A 20,700-nucleotide genomic window follows, 5' to 3' on the forward strand; every position below is an offset into this window, starting at 1 on the left:
CTGGGAACTAATAATTCATCTTGAACCTATGTCAAAAAGCAGATCCGAAGGAAGCACAAAATAAATTTTGAATGGTTTTTCCCTTCCTTTCTTTCTCTTTGGTCCCATATTACCCGTAGTTCTTTTTAGAAAGTTCTTAAAAGAAAAAAAAACACCTTCTAGTATCACACAACTGGAGTTCTAAGTACTTCCTCTGGCCATAGAATGAACCACTGTGACTTACGTAAGCTTCCTCCTTCGCTGTGACCAAAGGAGATCAACTGCCTGGTCTAGATCATCCTTCGGCTTTCATAGGCTTTATGGAAAATGCTTTACTCCACCAGGAAGTCTACGAATGTACTCTACACGTCTGAGTTGTTGCCTTATAGTGAATGCATTGGGGAATCTAAGCATCCTTTGCTCTGATGGACCAACATGGATACAATCATTTTAAAAATAGGTCAAATAAACTCACCAAAGCTCTGCTTTTATTTAAAAAAAAAAAAAAAATTTAAATGCCAATAGGAGTGTTTTTAACATAATTCCCTATTATCAGTTTGGGTCACATGTTTTCATATAAAAATAAAAGCACAAACCAGACAATGAGGAACACACACTGACACTGTGTTTACAAACTGCTGATCCATCCCCGGAGTCACTCCGAGATGCATTTAGTTACCTTTTTTCATATAAGGTAACAAGAGTAATCTGAAAAACTGGAATATTTATTAGAACTCTTTTGCTTTTTAAGAAGACACAGTTTTGTAGAGATATAATTTACATGCCATACAATTCACCATCTTTTTTTATTTTTTTTTTAATTGCATTTTAGGTTTTGGGGTACATGTGGAGAACATGCAAGATTGTTGCATAGGTGCCTATGTGGCAGTGTGATTTGCTGCCTTCCTCCCCCTCACCCATATGTACCATTTCTCCCCATGCCATCCCTCCCCGACTCCCCACCCCCAGCTGTCCCTCCCCTATTTCCCCCCAACAGACCCCAGTGTATAGTGCTCCCCCGCCTGTGTCCATGTGTTCTCATTGTTCAACACCCGTCTATGAGTGAGAACATGCAGTGTTTGATTTTGTGTTCCTGTGTCAGTTTGCTGAGAATGATGGTTTCCAGGTTCATCCATGTCCCTACAAAGGACATGAACTCATCATTTTTGATGGCTGCATAACACTCCATGGTGTATATGTGCCATATTTTCCTTGTCCAGTCTATCATCGATGGGCATTTGGGTTGGTTCCAGGTCTTTGCTACCATAAACTGTGCTGCAATGAACATTCGTGTGCATGTGTCCTTATAGTAGAATGATATATGATCCTTTGGATATATACCCAGTAACGGGGTTGCTGGGTCAAATGGAATTTCTATTTCTAGGTCCTTGAGGAATCGCCACACTGTCTTCCACAATGGTTGAACTAATTTACACTCCTACCAACAGTGTAAAAGTGTTCCTATTTCTCCACATCCTCTCCAGCATCTGTTGTCTCCAGATTTTTTAATGATCGCCATTCTAACTGGCGTGAGATGGTATCTCAATGTAGTGTTGATTTGCATTTCTCTAATGACCAGTGATGATGAGCATTTTTTCATGTGTTTGTTGGCCTCATGTATGTCTTCTTTTGTAAAGTATCTGTTCATATCCTTCACCCATTTTTGAATGGGCTTGTTTTTTTCTTGTAAATCTGTTTTAGTTCGTTGTAAATTCTGGATATCAGCCCTTTGTCAGATAGGTAAGCTGCAAAAATTTTTTCCCATTCTGTTGGTTGCTGATTCACTCTAATGATTGTTTCTTTTGCCGTGCAGAAGCTGTGGAGTTTGATTAGGTCCCATTTGTCTATTTTGGCTTTTGTTGCCAATGCTTTTGGTGTTTTGGTCATGAAGTCTTTGCCTACGCCTATGTCCTGAATGGTTTTGCCTAGGTTTTCTTCTAGGGTTTTTATGGTGTTAGGTCTTATGTTTAAGTCTTTAGTCCATCTGGAGTTAATTTTAGTGTAAGGTGTCAGGAAGGGGTCCAGTTTCTGCTTTCTGCATATGGCTAGCCAGTTTTCCCAACACCACTTATTAAACAGGGAATCCTTTCCCCATTGCTTGTTTTTATCAGGTTTGTCAAAGATCAGATGGTTGTAGGTTTGTTGTGTTGCCTCCGAGGCCTCTGTTCTGTTCCATTGGTCTATATCTCTGTTTTGGTGCCAGTACCATGCTGTTTCGATTACTGTAGCCTTGTAGTATAGTTTGATGTCCAGTAGTGTGATGCCTCCCACTTTGTTCTTTTTGCTTAGAATTGACTTGGCTATGTGGGCTCTCTTTTGGTTCCATATGAAATTTAAGGTGGTTTTTTCCAGTTCTGTGAAGAAGGTCATTGGTAGCTTGATGGGGATAGCATTGAATCTGTAAATTACTTTGGGCAGTATGGCCATTTTCATGATATTGATTCTTCCTAACCATGAACATGGAATGTTTCTCCATCTGTTTGTGTCCTCTCTTATTTTGTTGAGCAGTGGTTTATAGTTCTCCTTGAAGAGGTTCTTTACGTTCCTTGTTAGTTGTATTCCTAGGTATTTTATTCTCCTTGTAGCAATTGTGAATGGCAGTTTGTTCTTGATTTGGCTCTCTTTAAATCTGTTATTGGTGTATAGGAATGCTTGTGATTTTTGCACATTGATTTTGTATCCTGAGACTTTGCTGAAGTTGCTTATCAGTTTTAGGAGATTTTGGGCTGAGACGATGGGGTCTTCTAGATATACAATCATGTAGTCTGCAAATAGAGACAGTTTGACTTCCTCCTTTCCTAATTGAATACCTTTTATTTCTTTTTCTTGCCTGATTGCTCTGGCTAGAACTTCCAGTACTATATTGAATAGGAGTGGTGAGAGAGGGCATCCTTGTCTAGTGCCAAATTTCAAAGAGAATGCTTCCAGTTTTTGCCCATTTAGTATGATATTGGCTGTTGGTTTCTCGTAAATAGCTTTTATTATTTTGAGATACGTTCCATCAATACCTAGTTTATTGAGGGTTTTTAGCATAGAGGGCTGTTGAAATTTGTCGAAGGCCTTCTCTGCATCAATTGAGATAATCATGTGGTTTTTGTCTTGGGTTCTGTTTATGTGGTGAATTACATTTATAGACTTGCATATGTTGAACCAGCCTTGCATCCCCAGGATGAATCCTACTTGATCATGGTGGATAAGCTTTTTGACATGCTGTTGCAATCGGCTTGCCAGTATTTTATTGAAGATTTTTGCATCTATGTTCATCATGGATATTGGCCTATAGTTTTCTTTTCTTTTTGAGTCTCTGCTGGGTTTTGGTATCAGGATGATGTTGGTCTCATAAAATGATTTGGGAAGGATTCCCTCTCTTTGGATTATTTGGAATAGTTTCAGAAGGAATGATACCAGTTCCTTTTTGTATGTCTGGTAGAATTTGGCTGTGAACCCATCTGGACCTGGGCTTTTTTTGGGTGGTAGGTTCTTAATTGCTGCCTCTACTTCAGACCTTGTTATTGGTCTATTCAGGGTTTCGACTTCTTCCTGGTTTAGGCTTGGGAGGAGGCAACTGTCCAGGAATTTATCCATTTCTTCCAGGTTTTCTAGTTTATGTGCATAGAGTTGTTTGTAATAATCTCTGATGATGGTTTGAATTTCTGTGGAATCTGTGGTGATATCCCCTTTATCATTTTTTATTGCATCTATTTGGTTATTCTCTCTTTTCTTTTATATTAATCTGGCTAGTGGTCTGTCTGTTTTGTTGATCTTTTCAAAAAACCAGCTCCTGGATTTATTGATTTTTTGAAGGGTTTTTCTTGTCTCTATCTCCTTCATTTCTGCTCTGATCTTAGTTATTTCTTGTCTTCTGCTAGGTTTTGAGTTTTTTTGATCTTGTCCCTCTAGCTCTTTCAGTTTTGAGGATAGGGTGTCAATTTTATATCTCTCCTTTCTTCTCATGTGGGCACTTATTGCTATATATTTTCCTCTAGAGACTGCTTTAAATGTGTCCCAGAGATTCTGGTATGTGGTGTCTTCGTTCTCGTTGGTTTCGAAGAACATCTTTATTTCTGCCTTCATTTCAGTGTTTATCCAGTCAACATTCAGGAGAAAGTTGTTCAGTTTCCATGAAGCTGTGTGTTTCTGGGTTGGTTTCTGAATTCTGAGTTCTAACTTGATTGCACTGTGGTCTGAGAGACTGTTTGTTATGGTTTCCATTCTTTTGCATTTGCTGAGGAGTGATTTACTTCTCACCTTACAATTATGTGGTCAATTTTAGAGTGGGTGTGATGTGGTGCTGAGAAGAATGTATATTCTGTGGGTTTGGGGTGGAGAGTTCTGTAAATGTCTATTATGTTTGCTTGGCCCAGGTCTGAGTTTAAGTCCTGGATATCCTTGTTAATTTTCTGTGTCGTTGATCTGTCTAATATTGACAATGGTGTGTTAAAGTCTCCCACTATTATTGTCTGGGAGTCTAAGTCTCTTTGTAAGTCATTAAGAACTTGCCTTATGTATCTGGGTGCTCCTGTATTAGGTGCATATATATTTAGGATCGTTAGCTCTTCTTGCTGCATTGATCCTTTTACCATTATGTAATGTCCTTCTTTGTCTCTTTTGATCTTTGTTGCTTTAAAGTCTATTTTATCAGAGATGAGAATTGCAACTCCTGCTTTTTTTTGCTCTCCATTTGCTTGGTAAATCTTCCTCCATCCCTTTATTTTGAGCCTTTGTGTATCCTTGCATACGAGATGGGTTTCCTGGATACAGCACACTGATGGGTTTTGGCTTTTTATCCAATTTGCCAGTCTGTGTCTTTTGATTGGGGCATTTAGTCCATTTACAGTTAGGGTTAATATTGTTATGTGTGAATTTGATACTGCCATTTTGATGCTAGCCGGCTGTTTTGCCCATTGGTTGATGCAGATTCTTCATTGTGTTGATGCTCTTTACCATTTGGTGTGTTTTTGGAGTGGCTGGTACTGGTTGTTCTTTTCTATGTGTAGTGCCTCCTTCAGGAGCTCTTGTAAAGCAGGTCTGGTGGTGATGAAATCTCTGAGTACTTGCTTGTTCACAAAGGATTTTATTTTTCCTTCACTTACGAAGCTTAGTTTGGCTGGATATGAGATTCTGGGTTGAAAGTTCTTTTCTTTAAGGATGTTGAATATCGGCCCCCACTTTCTTCTGGCTTGTAGGGTTTCTGCTGAGAGATCTGCTGTGAGTCTGATGGGCTTGCTTCCCTTTGTGGGTAACCCGACCTTTCTCTCTGGCTGCCCTTAGTATTTTCTCCTTCATTTCAACCCTGGTGAATCTGACGATTATGTGCCTTGGGGTTGCTCTTCTTGAGGAATATCTTTGTGGTGTTCTCTGTATTTCCTGGACTTGAATATTGGCCTGCCTTGCTAGGTTGGAGAAGTTTTCCTGGATAATATCCTGAATAGTATTCTCCAGCTTGGATTCATTCTCTTCATCACATTCGGGTACACCTATCAAACGTAGATTAGGTCTTTTCACATAGTCCCATATTTCTTGTTGACTTTGTTCATTCCTTTTTACCCTGTTTTCTCTAATCTTGCCTTCTCATTTTATTTCATTGAGTTGATCTTCCACCTCTGATATCCTTTCTTCTGCTTGGTCAATTCGGCTGTTGAAACTTGTGCATGCTTCACGAAGTTCTTGTGTTGTGTTTTTCAGCTCCATCAATTCACTCATATTCCTCTCTAAGTTGTCCATTCTCGTTAGCATTTCGTCAAATCTTTTTTCAAGGTTCTTAGTTTCTTTGCATTGGGTTAGAACATGTTCTTTTAGCTCACAGAAGTTTCTTATTATCCACTTTCTGAAGGCTGATTCTGTCATTTCATCACACTCATTCTTCATCCAGTCTTGTTCCCTTGCTGGTGAGGGGTTGTGATCCCTTGTAGGAGGAGAGGTGTTCTGGTTTCTGGTGTTTTCATCCTTTTTGCACTGGTTTCTTCCCATCTTTGTGGATTTATCCACCTGTCGACTTTGTAGTTGTTGACTTTCTGATTTTGGTAAGTTTAAGTCTGCAGCAGCAGAACTCATAACCCCCTTTTTTTTTCCCCCAGGTGTTCTGTCCCAGGGAGTTAGGTCTTTATGAGTTTCTGCTGTGCTGCTGCCATTTTTTTCTTCTTCTTCTTCTTCTTCTTCTTCTTTAGGGCTACCCTGCCCACAAGGAGGCAGCCTAGTCACTCTCAGCCTGCAGAGGCTTCGCTGAACTGCTGTGGGCTCCGCCCAGCTGCCGTGTGAACTTCCCTGAAGTCCTGTTTATATAGGTGTAGTTAGAACTGCCTCAGGAACGGTGGCCCACCTCTGGAATGATGACTCTGTAATGGCGGGTTGCCTTGGCGATGGCAGGCTGCCCCAGGAATGGCGGACTGTCTCCGTAGTGGTAGAGTGCCTCCGTAATGGCAGACGCCCCTCCCCCACAGAGCTGGACTGTCCAGGGTTCAGTTGTGCTTGCTGTGAAAGTCTCAACCCAGCGCGTTTCCAATTGCTGTTTTTTTGTTTTTGTTTTTGTTTTTGTTGGGGTGGGACCAGTGGGGCCTGATCACCTGGCTCCATGCCTCAGAGCCTTTTGTTTTTTAGTTGAATGGTCAGCTCTCCACCAGGTGACCTGGTCACCTGTTGAATAGGTGCCGGGATCTGTGTGATTTCCTGTGCAGCAACCCACTGCACCAGCTGAAACCGTGGCTCTGAGATTCATGGCGCTTTTTTTGCCCGGGAATCTCCTGGCCTGGCTCCCTGTTTCAGCTCCCCTTGTTGGCTAAGAGGGGACACAGTCTCATTTACTCTGCACCGGGAGCCACTGCACTGGCTGAAACCACAGCTCTGAGATTCGTGGCATTTTTTTGCCCAGGAATCTCCTGGCTTGGCTCCCTGTTTCAGCTCCCCTTGCTGGCTAAGAGGGGACACAGTCTCGTTTACTCTGCACCGGGAGCCGCTGCGCCAGGGCGCAGGCAAAACAGCCACGCTGGTGACCCGTGGGGCTCCTCCACCTGGGAATCTCCTGGTCTGTGGGCAGTAAAAATCTGTCTGGAAATGCGGTGTCCACTCACCCTCTGCACTTTCATTCAGACCTGCAATCCTGAGCTCCTCCTAACTGACCATCTTGGATCTCTCCCAATTCACCATCTTAAAGAGTATAGTTTAGGAGTTTTTAACAGATTCTTGAGATTGTGCTAAACCAACACCACTATTTTATTCCAAAACATTTTCTTCAGCCCAAAAAGAAACTCTATCCTTCTCAGGAGTCATTCCCTCTTTCTTCCTCTCTGCAGCCTCTGGCAACCATTGCTCTATTTTCCATGTCTATGAATTTGTTGGCTGTGGACATCTCATGTAAATGGAGTCATACAATATACAGGTTGAGCATCCCTAATCCAAAATCCAAAATACTCCAAAATCCAAAACTTATAAATGTCAACATCATGCCTCAAGGCAAAAATTTTACACTTGACCTCATGTACACAAACATTGTTTCATGCACAACATTATTAAGAATATGACTCAGACCTCAAAAGCAAATGCAAAAAAAACTAAAATAAATAAATGGAACTTAATTAAACTAAGAAGCTTCTGCATAGCAAAAGAAACAATCAACAGAGTAAACAGACAATTTACAGAATAAGAGAAAATATTCACAAACTATACATCCAACAAAAAACTAACATCCAGAGTCTACAAGGGACTCAAACAGATCAGCAAGAAAAAACAAATAATCCCATTAAAATGTGGGCAAATTACAAGAACAGATATTTTCCAAAAGAAGACACATACACACAAATGGCCAATAAATGTGAAAAAATGCTCAGCATCACTAATCATCAGGATACAAATTAAAATCACAATGAGATACAAACTTACCCCTGTCAGAATGGTCATTATTAAAAAGTCAACAAATAATAGATATTGGCATGGATGTGGTGAAAACTGCTGGTGAAAATGTAAATTAGTACAATCTCTACAGAAAATAGTATGGAGATTTGTCAAAGAACTAAAAATAGAACTACCATTCAATCTGGCAATTCCACTACTGGATATATACCCAAAGGAAAATAGGTCATTATCTCAAAAAGACACCTGCACATATGTTTATTGCAGTACAATTCACGATTGCAAGGATATGGAGTCAACCTAAGTACTCATCAACTGATGAATGCATAAAGAAAATGTAGTATGTACATATATAGATGTAGATATATAGGTAGATATCATGAAATATTGCTCAGCCATAAAAAAGCATAAATTAGTGTCTTTTGCAGCAACTTGGATGGAACTGGAGACCATTATCCTAAGTGAAGTAACTCAGGAATAGAAAATCAAATACTGCACATTCTCACTTATAAGTGAGAGCTAACTATGTGTATGCAGAGGCATACAGAGTGATATAATAGACACTGGAGACTCAGAAGCAGGGAGGGTGGGAGGGAGGTGAGGGATGAAAAAGTACCAGTTGGGTTCAGTGTACACTATTTGGGTGACAGGTACACTAAAAGCCAGGCTTCACCACTATACAATTCATCCATGTAACTAGAAATCACTTGTATCCCGCTAAAGCTATTGAAATAAAAATAAATAAATAAATAAAATATAAAATCAAATCAAAGGAAGCAAATGAACCTGTGTATCCAGTTGGTGGCATAACTGCCAAAGAAGGACCATTCTAAGTGACTTTAAAACACAATAATTTGACAGGCATTCCCAGTGGGATATACCCTAACTATAAAAAGAACTGTAAAAAATTTAATAAAGAATTCTTTAAATTTAAAAATATACGTATTGTTTAAAATTACCTCCAGGCTATGTGTATAAAGTGTACATGAATCTTGAATGAATTTCATGTTTAGACTTGGGTCCCATCTCCAAGACACCACAATGTATACTTGCAAATGTTCCAAAATCCAAAAAGTAATCTGAAACACTTCTGATCCCAAGAATTTCAGATAAGGGATACTAAACCTGCATAACCCTTGTGTCTGACTTCTTTCACTCAGCATAATGTTTCCAGAGTTCATCTGTGTTGTAGCGTGTGTCAGAATTTTATTATTTTTTAATGGATAAATACTACTCCATTGTATGAATATACCATATTTTGTTTATTCATGCCTCAGCTGACAGACATTTGGGTTGTTTTCACATTGGGAATATTACAACTAATCATACTGCTGTAAACATTCATAAATGTATAAATACATGATTTCAATTCTCTTGAGAGTGAGTACTTTTTTAACCAATTAACTTTCCTGGTTGCTCAATTTGCACTTACAAGCAGGTTTTAGGGGAGTTCTCACCACGGCCTACCATTCCTCTCATGAACTAATGGCCCTTGCCTATACCTCTGACCACACCTCTCACTATCATTCTCTTTCTCACTACATTCCAGCAGCTCCCAAGTCCCTTCTAAATCTTCCCTTCCTCTATATCTAACCACTAACCACCACATTGTCCCGAACCCAAAATGTTTTTAAATGAAGAATTAAAGAGGTTCTTTCTCAATGCAACAACCTTGTCTTATTCATTTTTCCCCAAGTTCTCCACCATCTTAACTGCAGGTATTAATACAATCTTATAGCTCTAAACATCTGCACTGAATGCCAAGTGTTCACTCAAATCAAGTTCCGACTCTGGGTGCTGGACCTCTCATCTCCCATGGGGAGAATGTTTTCACTGAATTTATTTCTCACTCTCTCTTTACCCACAAGGCCTAGTCTCACCTGCAAAATGATCTACCACCATGCATCTGCACTCTTCATTCATTCTTTTGGAAATGCTTCAGGTTCTATCACTAGCTATAGACCAGGTTTCCTGGGCCTGTTCACGCTCAATTATGAGAAGAGTGAGTTAGCATGCAAGAGAACCGTGGATGATCTCACACTGAAGATGGAACAGCAGCCCCACACACATTCTCAGTGACCTAGGTTGGATTCGTTGGAGGGGAAGGTAAGGGAGGTCTTGTATGTCTTAGTCACTGCTGTGTGTCCAGGACCTAGACTAGTGCCTGCAGCTAGGAATCTTTTAATAACATTTGCTAAATAATTTAATAAATATAGGAGGGACTTTTCTCCTCTTCCCATAAGCATTGATTTATTTTATTTCTACTCCTTTCTGTGCAATGTGTGAACTTTCATGCTAATGTCACTATTAATTTTGTTCCCATAAACCCTTCAACTAATGCAGTGCAGCTCCCTTCTCTTTCCTTTTTGGAATGTCATGTGTTTTACGGCACTGGCAGATAGCTGAGACACTAAAACCAAGTCTTAGTTGAAGCCACAAACCACAACTCCATGCTTGAAACACCTTTGTTCTGTTTTCAATTCCTTCTAGACTCTCTGATACCAAGTAGCATGTGTTTTGCTCTTCATAGGTGCTCCCAGCCCCACGAGATAGACAAGTCTCTCATTACTTGGTGCAATAGCAGCCTTTGGCAGTACCATCAGTCAGACTTGGAATATTCACCCAACAATATTCCCTCTTACCCCAGGAGTGAGTCCTCACAGCCATGCCTCATCATACATTATCTCCTGCTACAGGGAGACTCAGTTTAACCTCTTTCAAAGATAATTCTCTGACTCTAAACAATTCATTCCCCATCTCTGGACCTTGGTTTCTATTGTGTAAAAACAGGACATTAGTCTAGATCAGGAGTCTGGAAACTCACCCATGGGTCAATTTCAGCCCATTACCGGTTTTTGCAAATAAGGCATTAAAAGAAAAACTTTAGTCACATTGAATCAAACGAGTTTATCTGAGCAAGGAATGCTTTATGAATCAGGCAGCATCCTAAACCAGTGGGGGTCTTGAGATCTGTGGCCATCCATATGAGCTAGGGGTTTGTGTAGGCTGGATATAGAGACAAAATAGAGGAATCACCTGATTGGCTACAGTCAGGCAGCTGCCTTATATGGGCATGGTGTGATAAGGTGGCTGTTTGTGATTGGCTAAAACTCAGCTGTTTGTTATGCTCCTAAATTAGGCTTGTTTATGCACTAACATCAAAGTTCACTACCTAAGGACTCAAGGTACCCAGGCAGCCTCAGGCCACATTTAAGTTAATTTAACAAAAGTTTTAATGAAACAGAGCCATGTCCATTTGTCTAGATAATGTATATGGCTGCTTTCTTGCAACAGAAATAGAGTTTCACAGTTGCAAAACAGTCACTGTCTGGCCTTTTACAGAAGTTTGCTGATGCTAGTTTATCTCTCTTGGCACTCTTCCAGCCTGAATTTCCATAAGCCAGGCCGTCTGACAGATTATTTTCTACTTCCCAGTCCATGGCAGAAGTTAACCCATGGGCTCACAGCAAAGTGACTGGTAAACCTTCCAGTCTCCAAACCACTGTAATGTTTTTGTTATTCAGTCCATGTCAATCTTTCTACCAGAGGGGAAATTTTAGTAATTCTCAAAAGAATAAGCAATATTTGCAAGTGTTGTTATGAAAATCCAGGAGTCATAAGGCAGTGAAGTTATGTGGGGACATCCTGGTGCACATAATGCAAAGCAGGGAGAAAATGCAGAATCCCCAAAAAGAAAGAAAATTGACACTGGAAGAGAATGAGATCCTTCCTGGGCAGGTTGGAAACTGTGTGAGCACTGCAAGCATCATGACATTAAAAGAGAAAATTGAGAAAAATAAATGGATTTTTTAAATAGAAAGTAAGACAATGAGAAATGAGTGTGGTTGTATCAGAGGGGAATTAACATTCTAGGACTTGAGGGATGGAAGAAGGAAGCCTTTGCCACTGGCCAGAGAGAAGCTAGTGTTGGGGGAGCAGCATCTGTACCCTGGGCAGGCCAGTGCCCCTACTGGACTCAGCCAGAGCCCACTGTTGCTATGATGAGGAAACGGGCTCTGCATGCTTTCATTAAACCAGGTATTGAAAGGAACCTGGTTACTTACAAAATCTGAAACTGAGATACTGAGTTGGACCATTTCTAGCCAGTAAGTGGCCTCTTACCAGGACGTCAGTAAGACCGGGTATCCGTTCATTCGTAAAAGCCACATCAACAAAGACGTGTGCATCTCTGCCTGCTGGTTTGCTGACAAAGATGAAGTAGAGGTGAGTGTGAGCTCTGACAAGCCTCTGCTGGCTTTCAGGCACCTTTCAGGGAATGAGAGGATGCTTGCTATCAGCAGGGCAGCCTGAACCCCCCAGCCCCTCCCCGGTGGTCTTGGGCTCAGACATTTGCACACACCTATGTGGGAGCTCCTTGCGATGGATGGTGGAAGGATGGAACAAAAGAGAAACAGAGAAATGAAGAGGGCGGGCAGGAGCATGGGAGCTCATGAGGCAGCCTCTGATGGAGGTCACACCCCTGCTTTTAGGTTGGACAATAAGGGTGGGATTCCACAAGCAAGAGGTGCTGCAGAGATAGGTAAGGTCTCTCCCCTCAATCTCCCCTCCTTCACCATGACCATCCCAATATGTCACAGACATAATGAGAGCAAGACAATGAAACAGGCACTGTGGGAGTTCAACATGGGGAGGATAGCTACCTACCAAGTTCCTCTTAACAATGATTAAACTGATTGTCAATAAGAACAACAATAAAAAAGGAAATGTTGTTCATTACATTCAAGTTTCTTTTTTTTTTTTTTTTTTTTTTTTTTTTTTGAGACAAAGATTTGCTCTTTTGCCTAGGCTGGAGTGCAGTGGTGAGATCTCGGTTCATTGAAACCTTTACCTCCCAGGTTCAAGTGATTCTCTTGCCTCAGCCTCCCAAGTAGCTGGGATCATGGGCATGTATCACCACATCTGGCTAATTTTTGTATTTTTAGTAGAGACAGGGTTTCACTATCTTGGCCAGGGTGGCCTTGAACTCCTAAGCTCAGGTGATCCACCTGCCTCGGCCTCCCAAAGGGATAACAGGTGTGAGTCACCACGCCCAGCCACATTCAAGTTTCTTAATGTTTTTACATATCAAGTATCAGTTGATGTAATACTTTTTGTTTGAATATTTTTAATCAATAAAAAAGTATAATCTAAATTATAAACACTTTGGATAAGAATTGCAAAAACTTTGATATGTTATCTCCTTTAAGCTTATTGTTTCTTGGCTTGAGACAATCCTTTCAGTAAATGACAGTATACACTGAAAATAAGAATAATTGTAAAATTATGAAGACAAAGCAATCAATTGCCCTAAAATTGGTAATAAAAGAATAAGCAAGGTAAACAAAGGTATAGATAAAATTCTAAAGCTTACATCCTTTTTTTTTTTTAAATGTGCTTAACAATGGAGACAGGAAGGAATAAGGGAGGAAAATAACAAACAAGCAGCCAATCAATATTTCATTTAAACCTGTGAAATGCTATGCAATTGCTGAGGAATGATTTACTTTCCATTATGAGGTCACTTTTAGAATAGGTGTGATGTGATACTGAGAAAAATGTATGTTTTGTGGATTTGGGGTGGAGAGTTCTGCAAATGTTTATTAAGGTTTACTTGCTCCAGGTCTAAGTTCAAGTCCTGGATATCCTTGTTAATTTTCTGTCTCTTTGATCTGTCTAATATTGACAATGTAGTGTTAAAGTCTCCCAGTCTAAGTCTCTTTGTAAGTCATTAAGAACTTGCCTTATGCATCTGGGTACTCCTGTATTGGGTACGTATATATTTAGGATCGTTAGCTCTTCTTGTTGCATTGATCCTTTTACTATTATGTAAAGTCCTTCTTTGTCTCTTTTGATCTTTGTTGCTTTAAAGTCTATTTTATTAGAGATGAGAATTGCAACTCTTGCTTTTTTTCTCTCTCTCTCTCCATTTGGTTAATAAATCTTCCTCCATCCCTTTGTTTTGAGTCTTTGTGTATCCTTGCATGTGAGATGGGTCTGGATACAGCATACCGATGGGTTTTGGCTTTTTATCCAATTTGTCTGTCTGTGTCTTTTGATTGGGGCATTTAGTCCATTTAAATTTAAGATTGATATTGATATATGTGAGTTTAATACTGCCATTTAATGCTAGCTGGCTGTTTTGCCCATTAGTTGTAGATTCTTCATTATGGTGATGCTCTTTACCTTTTGGTATGTTTTTGGAACGTCTGATACTGGTTGTTCCTTTCTATGTGTAATGCTTCTTTCAGAAGCTCTTGTAAAACAGGCCTGGTGGTGATGAAATCTCTGAGTACTTGCTTGTTCGCAAAAAATTTTATTTTTCCTTCATTTATGAAGCTTAGTTTGGCTGGATATGAAATTCTGGGTTGAAAGTTCTTTTCTTTAAGGATGTTGAATATTGGCCCCCATTCTCTTCTGGCATGTAGGGTTTCTGCTGAGAGATCTGCTGTGAGTCTGATAGGCTTCCCTTTGTGGGTAACCTGACCTTTCTCTCTGGCTGCCCTTAGTATTTTCTCCTTCATTTCAACCCTGGTGAATCTAACGATTATGTGCCTTGGCATTGCCCTTCTTGAGGAATATCTTTGTGGTGTTCTCTGTATTACCTGGAGTTGAGTATTATCCTGCCTTGCTAGGTTGGGAAAGTTTTCCTGGATAATATTCTGAAGAATATTTTCCATCTTGGATTCGTTCTCTTCATCACATTCAGGTACACCTATCGAATGTAGATTAGGTCTTTTCACATAGTCCCATATTTCTTGGATACTTCGCTCATTCCTTTTTACCCTTTTTTCTCTAAACTTGTCATCTTGTTTTATTCCATTAAGTTGGTCTTTGAGCTCTGATATCCTTTCTTCTGCTTGATCAATTCGACTGTTAAAACTTGTGCATACTTTGCAAAGTTCTAGTATTGTGTTTTTCAGCTCCATTAATTCACTTATATTCCTCTCTAAATTGTCTATTCTCGTTAGCATTTTGTTAAACCTTTTTTCAAGGTTCTTAGTTTCTTTGCATTGGGTTAGAACATGTTCTTTTAGCTCACAAAAGTTTCTTATTATCCACCTTCTGAAGCCTGATTCTGTCAATTCATCACACTCTTTCTTCATCAGGCCTTGTTCCCTTGCTGATGAGGAGCTGCGATCCCCTGTAGGAGGAGAGACATTCTGATTTTGGGTGTTTTCAGCCTTTTTGCGCTGGTTTCTTCCCATATTTGTGGATTTATCCACCTGTCGTCTTTGTAATCGCTGACTTTCAGATTGGGTCTCTGAGTGGATGTCCAGCTTGTTGGTGATGAAGTTTTTTCTGTTTCTTAGTTTTCTTTCAGCAGACGCCCCTCCCCCACACTGCTTTTTTTGTGGGATGGGACCAGCCAAGCCTGATCACCTGGCTTCCTGTCTCAGAGGCTCTTCTTTTTTTTTTTTTAGTTGAACAGTCGACTCTCTCCCAGGTGTTCCAGTCGCCTGCTGAAAAGGTGCCAGAATCTGTGTAATTTACCCTGCAGTGACCCATTGCACCGGCTGAAACAGCGGCATTGAGATTCGTGGTGATTTTCTGCCCAGGAATCTCCCGGTCTGGCTCCCAGCTTCAGTCCCCTTTTCAATCAGCTGAATGGGTGACTCCGCCTTCCCGGAGCTCCAAACGCCAACCAAAAGGGCACCCAGTCCCGTATACTCCAAACTGAGAACTGCCGTGCTGGGGCGCCAGCAAAACAGCCATGCTGGCCAAAAGAGTCACGCTGGTGACCCATAGGGCTCCTCCGCTGGGAATCTCCTGGTCCATGGGCAACAAAAATTCATCTGGAAGTGTGGCGTCCACTCACTCTCTGCACTTTCACTGGGATGAGCTACTGCTAATCAGCCATCTTGAATCTCTCTCCCTTTTTTATTTTTTTATGACAGGGTCTTGCTATGTTGCCCAGGGTGGAGTGCAATGGAACTATCACAGCTGACTGTACTCCTGACCCCCTGGGCTCAAGCAACCGTCTGGCCTCAGCCTTGTGAGCAGCTGGGAACACAGTCATGCATAACCACGCCCAGCTAATTTTTTTTTTACTTTTTTTTTTTGGTAGAGATGAGATCTCCCTTTGTTCCCCAAGCTGGCCTCAAACTCCTGGCCTCAAACTCCTGGCCTCAAGTGCTCTTCCCACCTCAGCCTCCCAAATCACTCAGATTATAGGCATGAGCCACTGTGCGCTGGCCTAATGTTTACCTTCTTATATGGAAGTGTGAGTCCTTCTAAACATTTACTGTAGAATCTCTCTGCACTCCAGTAAAAAACAATGACATAACCATTGGTGTTAGAGATGAATGGCCATGGGAGCAGTGGGAGGACTGTGGACCTTGGGGTTCCTTGAGTTTGGGTTGAAATCCAAGTTTTCTAATTTACTAGAGATGGGACTTGGGTCAAGTTGCTTGATCTTGCTGAGTCTCAGTTTCCTCCACTGTAAGACACTATGAGAATATTTTCACCACTTGTGGTTATTTGGAACACCAGATAAGATCTTCCAAAGCACTCATTACACCTACTCCATGTTGGCTTTCACTCTTATCTCTTAGGACTGGGATGGGAAGTAAATGAGAAATGCCAAGCCCCGCCACGTGGCAGGCATCGAGTAGCCATGGCAGGCAGCTCTCATAAGGACAATGTGAGCTTTATTTTATGAATCCAAAGGTGTGAAAGAATGAAAAGGAACTTAAGATGCCCCCAGCCCCTTGTAGGACACCATCTCCATAAAAGGAGATGTTGAGAGGGACGGTCCCAAGATGGTAGCTGCAGCAATCAAAGAACTACAAGCATGAGCAGGAGACTTCACTCGACTGTCCTTGCCTCTTCTGCTCTGGTGTATAACAGAGAAAAGACCCTGTAATTCAGCCACCCGCTGTTCTCCACTGCACCCTAAAGAGGACACAGATCCATAGAAACTAACATCGACACAAAACACTAATTGCCCACAGGAGGAGTGGCCAAGTGGAGTTTCTGTCTGCACAGCTTGCCTTTTATGACTCCCTCAAAGTGAGGTCCAAACAATAACAGATGGGTCTCGTATCCTGGATCCCCTCCTCCAGCCAGGATAACCTCTCTCACCATTTTAATTAGAAATGTGTTTATTCAATAGGGTGACTTGATATTTTATATTTTGCTGTCCCAAATCATGACCATTGAATAAATAGGAAAAAAAAAAACACTTTTTTTTATGAGAAAGCAGGGTGATAATCAATTAACCCCTGTCAAGCACACACCGCTGATGGTGGGCAGTGCTGTTAGGAGGGGATGGCACCGCCTTTGTCGTACAGACTCAGGGTTATGGGAGAATTGTCCTTTGTTAAAGCTGCATCAACAGAGATATGTGCATCTTTGCCTGCTGGTTTGATGGGTTTCCCAGGAAAATTATCTATGAGAGGCCTAAGCCCTGTCATTTTTCTGACAAAACTGCCAGGGAGAGGGGAAGAAGGCAGGATGGCAGGTCTCAGGTCTGGGACTTGATGCAGGGACCAAGCACCTGCTTCCAGAAGAGGCCCCGTGAGGGTGCAGGTCCTTCTTACACGCTCAGTGAGCTGATGTTGGAATGTACAGAAAGACAGCAATAACCACAAAAAAAGAGTTGGATTTCCACTGAAAACGGGCTCTTCCAGCTTCCCAAGCTATTTCTTTAGAAACATAACGTACCGTTGAGCATAAATAGCATTCATGGCTGTGAGGAATTTACTTTTCTTTGTCCCTCTATAGAAGCTAAAGATACTCCCAACATAAGAAGGAAAAACGAGTGAAGCACAATTTAAGATGGCTTTGAAATGTCTGCTTGGGCTATTTTTACTTTTTCTCATTCCATTGAAACAAAAGTTTCTAAAAATGGATTTGGAAAAAACGAGTTTTGATACAACTATTTGGTAAATTCCTTGAGAGCAGGAGCTATGCATTATATTTCCTTGTGTCCACCCTTCTGCGATGTGAGCAGAAAATTGTGTTAGGAAAGTGTCATGTGGAAGGAGCCAGCAGGCGACGGCCACCTGGCAGAGAAGCAAAAACCGATCTGGGCAGGGGGCAATGAATTGCTCACAAGAGGGATGTTGCCATGCAATTTCTGTCTACGCAACTTGCATTTATTATTGGGGATGAAATTGTTAGGGCTGAACCATAAAGCTTACAAATGGAAGAGAAGATGGATGTTTACCTTATCATGCAGATTTTACACAGATACTGGGCAACCTCCTTTAAGTCAAGGTCTCCCTTCTATATTGAATAAAGTTCCAACTGTCCTGGAATCTGCAGTTTGCACATTTGCCCCTCCTAACCCACCCCTTCCAGAATGACAGGGCTCACACGGACTGAGAGTTTTGTACTACATCAGGCACTGTTCTAATGCTTGGAATGTATTGTTATTTAGGCCTCCGAACAAGCCTTGGGATGAGTCCAATGCTTACCACCCATTTTACAAGGAATGGACTGAGGCCCAAAGGGATGAATTGATTCAACGAAGGTCCCAGAGCAGTAAGTGGGAAAACCAGAGTAAGAATTCAAGGCTATGCACCGTAACTCCAATGCCTTTTCTCCCAAGACCGCAGCTTCTCTAGAAAACCTGACCTCTCTTCCTCTCCCCCACCTCTTCCTCTGTCTCTCTTCCTCCCTCTCTGCTGGCCCGTCCTCCTCAGTGAGGACCCCTGTCCTCCCTTCCACATTTGCTCATACTATTCTTCTGCCTGGAACGCCCATGTCTCCTCCTGACTCCTCTCCCAAAAAAAAAAAAAAATTGTCTGAAAAATAAAATTAGGAAAGTTCCCCCAGGAGGGCTTTCATTGCTGTTAAATTCTTTCAAGTCTCTTGCTTTTGCAGAAAGCTCTCAACACTTAGAGGATGAGGATTCTGTTTTATGTACCATCCCCTCTCCACCCACACCAACTGCCTAGGCTAAAAAAAGTGCTACACGTAAAGTATTGGCTCAGTGAGTACTCATTTAACTGAAAAATATAAGTGACTCCTTGTGCCTGTCTCTCACGAGTGGTGGAAGTCATCAGCACTCACCAACATTCCCTTGTCCTCTTGTGGGCCCCTAAACACTCCATAGCCAGCCCTGTGATGACAGTGGAGCTGTGGCCTCAACCCACATGACTTCCCGGAGGCCGGGCCTCAGACCTTCTCTCTGCTGGTACAAGGACAGCAGAGGCTGCTGTTGAAGGTTCAGATGATGGAACCACAGAATCAGACCAGCCTGTCCCACTGTCCCCTTCGAGGGCAGCTGTTCTGGAGAGAGCTTTGACCTCCACAGACACTGGGGAAGCAAGAAATAAACTTTGCCGTGGCTTGTTTATGCCTGCAGCATAATCTGGCCTCTGCCCACATGCGTGTGTTCATTCCTCAAAGAGTTCCATTAAACACAAACGCAGGAATCCTGTTTCCGTTGGCTCTTTCATTTCAGTATCATCCTTGCTGGTAAGTAGAGAATCAAACCTGCCAGATCCTAACTTGTGAGGCCAGAGCCACTCCCCCCAGATGCTGAGCATTTATTCCAGTGGTGCTGTTGTCCCATTTCCCCCTCAGATTCGCCTTCACAGCCTGCAGCACAGAATTTTATAGCATCAATAGAAGCAAATTTTATTTGAGACATCCAAAACTCATTTGAGGCTGGGCATGGTGGCTCATACCTATAATCCCAACACTTTGGGAGGCAGAGGCAGGCAGATCACTTGAGCTCAGGAGTTCAAAACCAGCCTGGGTAACATAGGGAGACCCAGTCTCTTAAAAAATGCAAAAATCAGCCAGGCATGGTGGTGTGCATCTGCAGTCCTGGCTACTCAGGAGACTGAAGCAGGAGAATCGCTTGAGCCTGGTAGGTTGATGCTACAGTGAGCCGAGGTGACACCACTGCACTCCAGCCTGAGCGACAGAATGAGACCCCATCTGAAACTAAATAAATAAATAAAAGGCATTCCAATGCGACTCTCAGTGCCAAGATGTGTAATCAAGATAAGGGACACCATTTTTTTATTATAAAATGCAACAGACTTAAAAAGTAATTGAACTCTCCTGTATGATTCATAACACAGCTGTGGCAGTTAGTACTGAGCGTCATCTTGACTGGATTGAAGGTTACAAAGTGTTGATCCCGGGTCTGTCTGTGATGGTGTTGCCAAAATCGATTATTAACATTGGAGTCAGTGGGATGGGGAAGGCAGACCCACCCTCAATCTGGTGGGCACCATCTAATCAGCTGCCAGCAAATATAAAGCAGGCAGAAAAACATGAAAAGGCAAGGCTGGGCTAGGCTCCCAGCCTACATCTTCCTCCCATGCTGGACGCTTCCTGCCCTCTAACATCGAACTCCAAGTTCTTCAGTTGTGAGACTCAGACTGGCTCTTCTTGCTCCTCAGCCTGCAGACGACCTGTTGTGGGACCTTGTGATCATGTGGGTTAACATGTAATAAGCTACCCTTTATAGATATGTATATTTTAAATAGATATGTAAATATATATTAAATATATAAATATTGTATAAATATATAATACACATATTTTATATAATACACATTTATATTATAAATATATATTTATATTATAATATGTATATTATATATTTATAATATAAATGTGTATTATATAAAATATGTGTATTATATATTTATAATATAAATATAATACATATTATAAATATATATGTATAAATATATATATATATATCCTATTAGTTCTGTCCCTCTAGAGAACCTTGACTAATACAGTGGTCTGGAGGCATTTATAAAAAGTTTTGGAAAATACCAGCCTTACGATCCTATATGCCCAGTGTTTCCTAGGTGTAGCTAGTATTAAGTGCAAAAAAAAAAAATTTTTTTCTGTTTTTCTGTTTATCAGTGAAAGTATTTAAATGACTGAACATAAACATTAGTA

The sequence above is a fragment of the Aotus nancymaae genome, unplaced genomic scaffold, assembly GCF_030222135.1.
Source record: "Aotus nancymaae isolate 86718 unplaced genomic scaffold, 86718_ANA_hifiasm-v0.15.2.pri h1tg000009l, whole genome shotgun sequence".
Lineage (NCBI taxonomy): Eukaryota > Metazoa > Chordata > Mammalia > Primates > Aotidae > Aotus > Aotus nancymaae.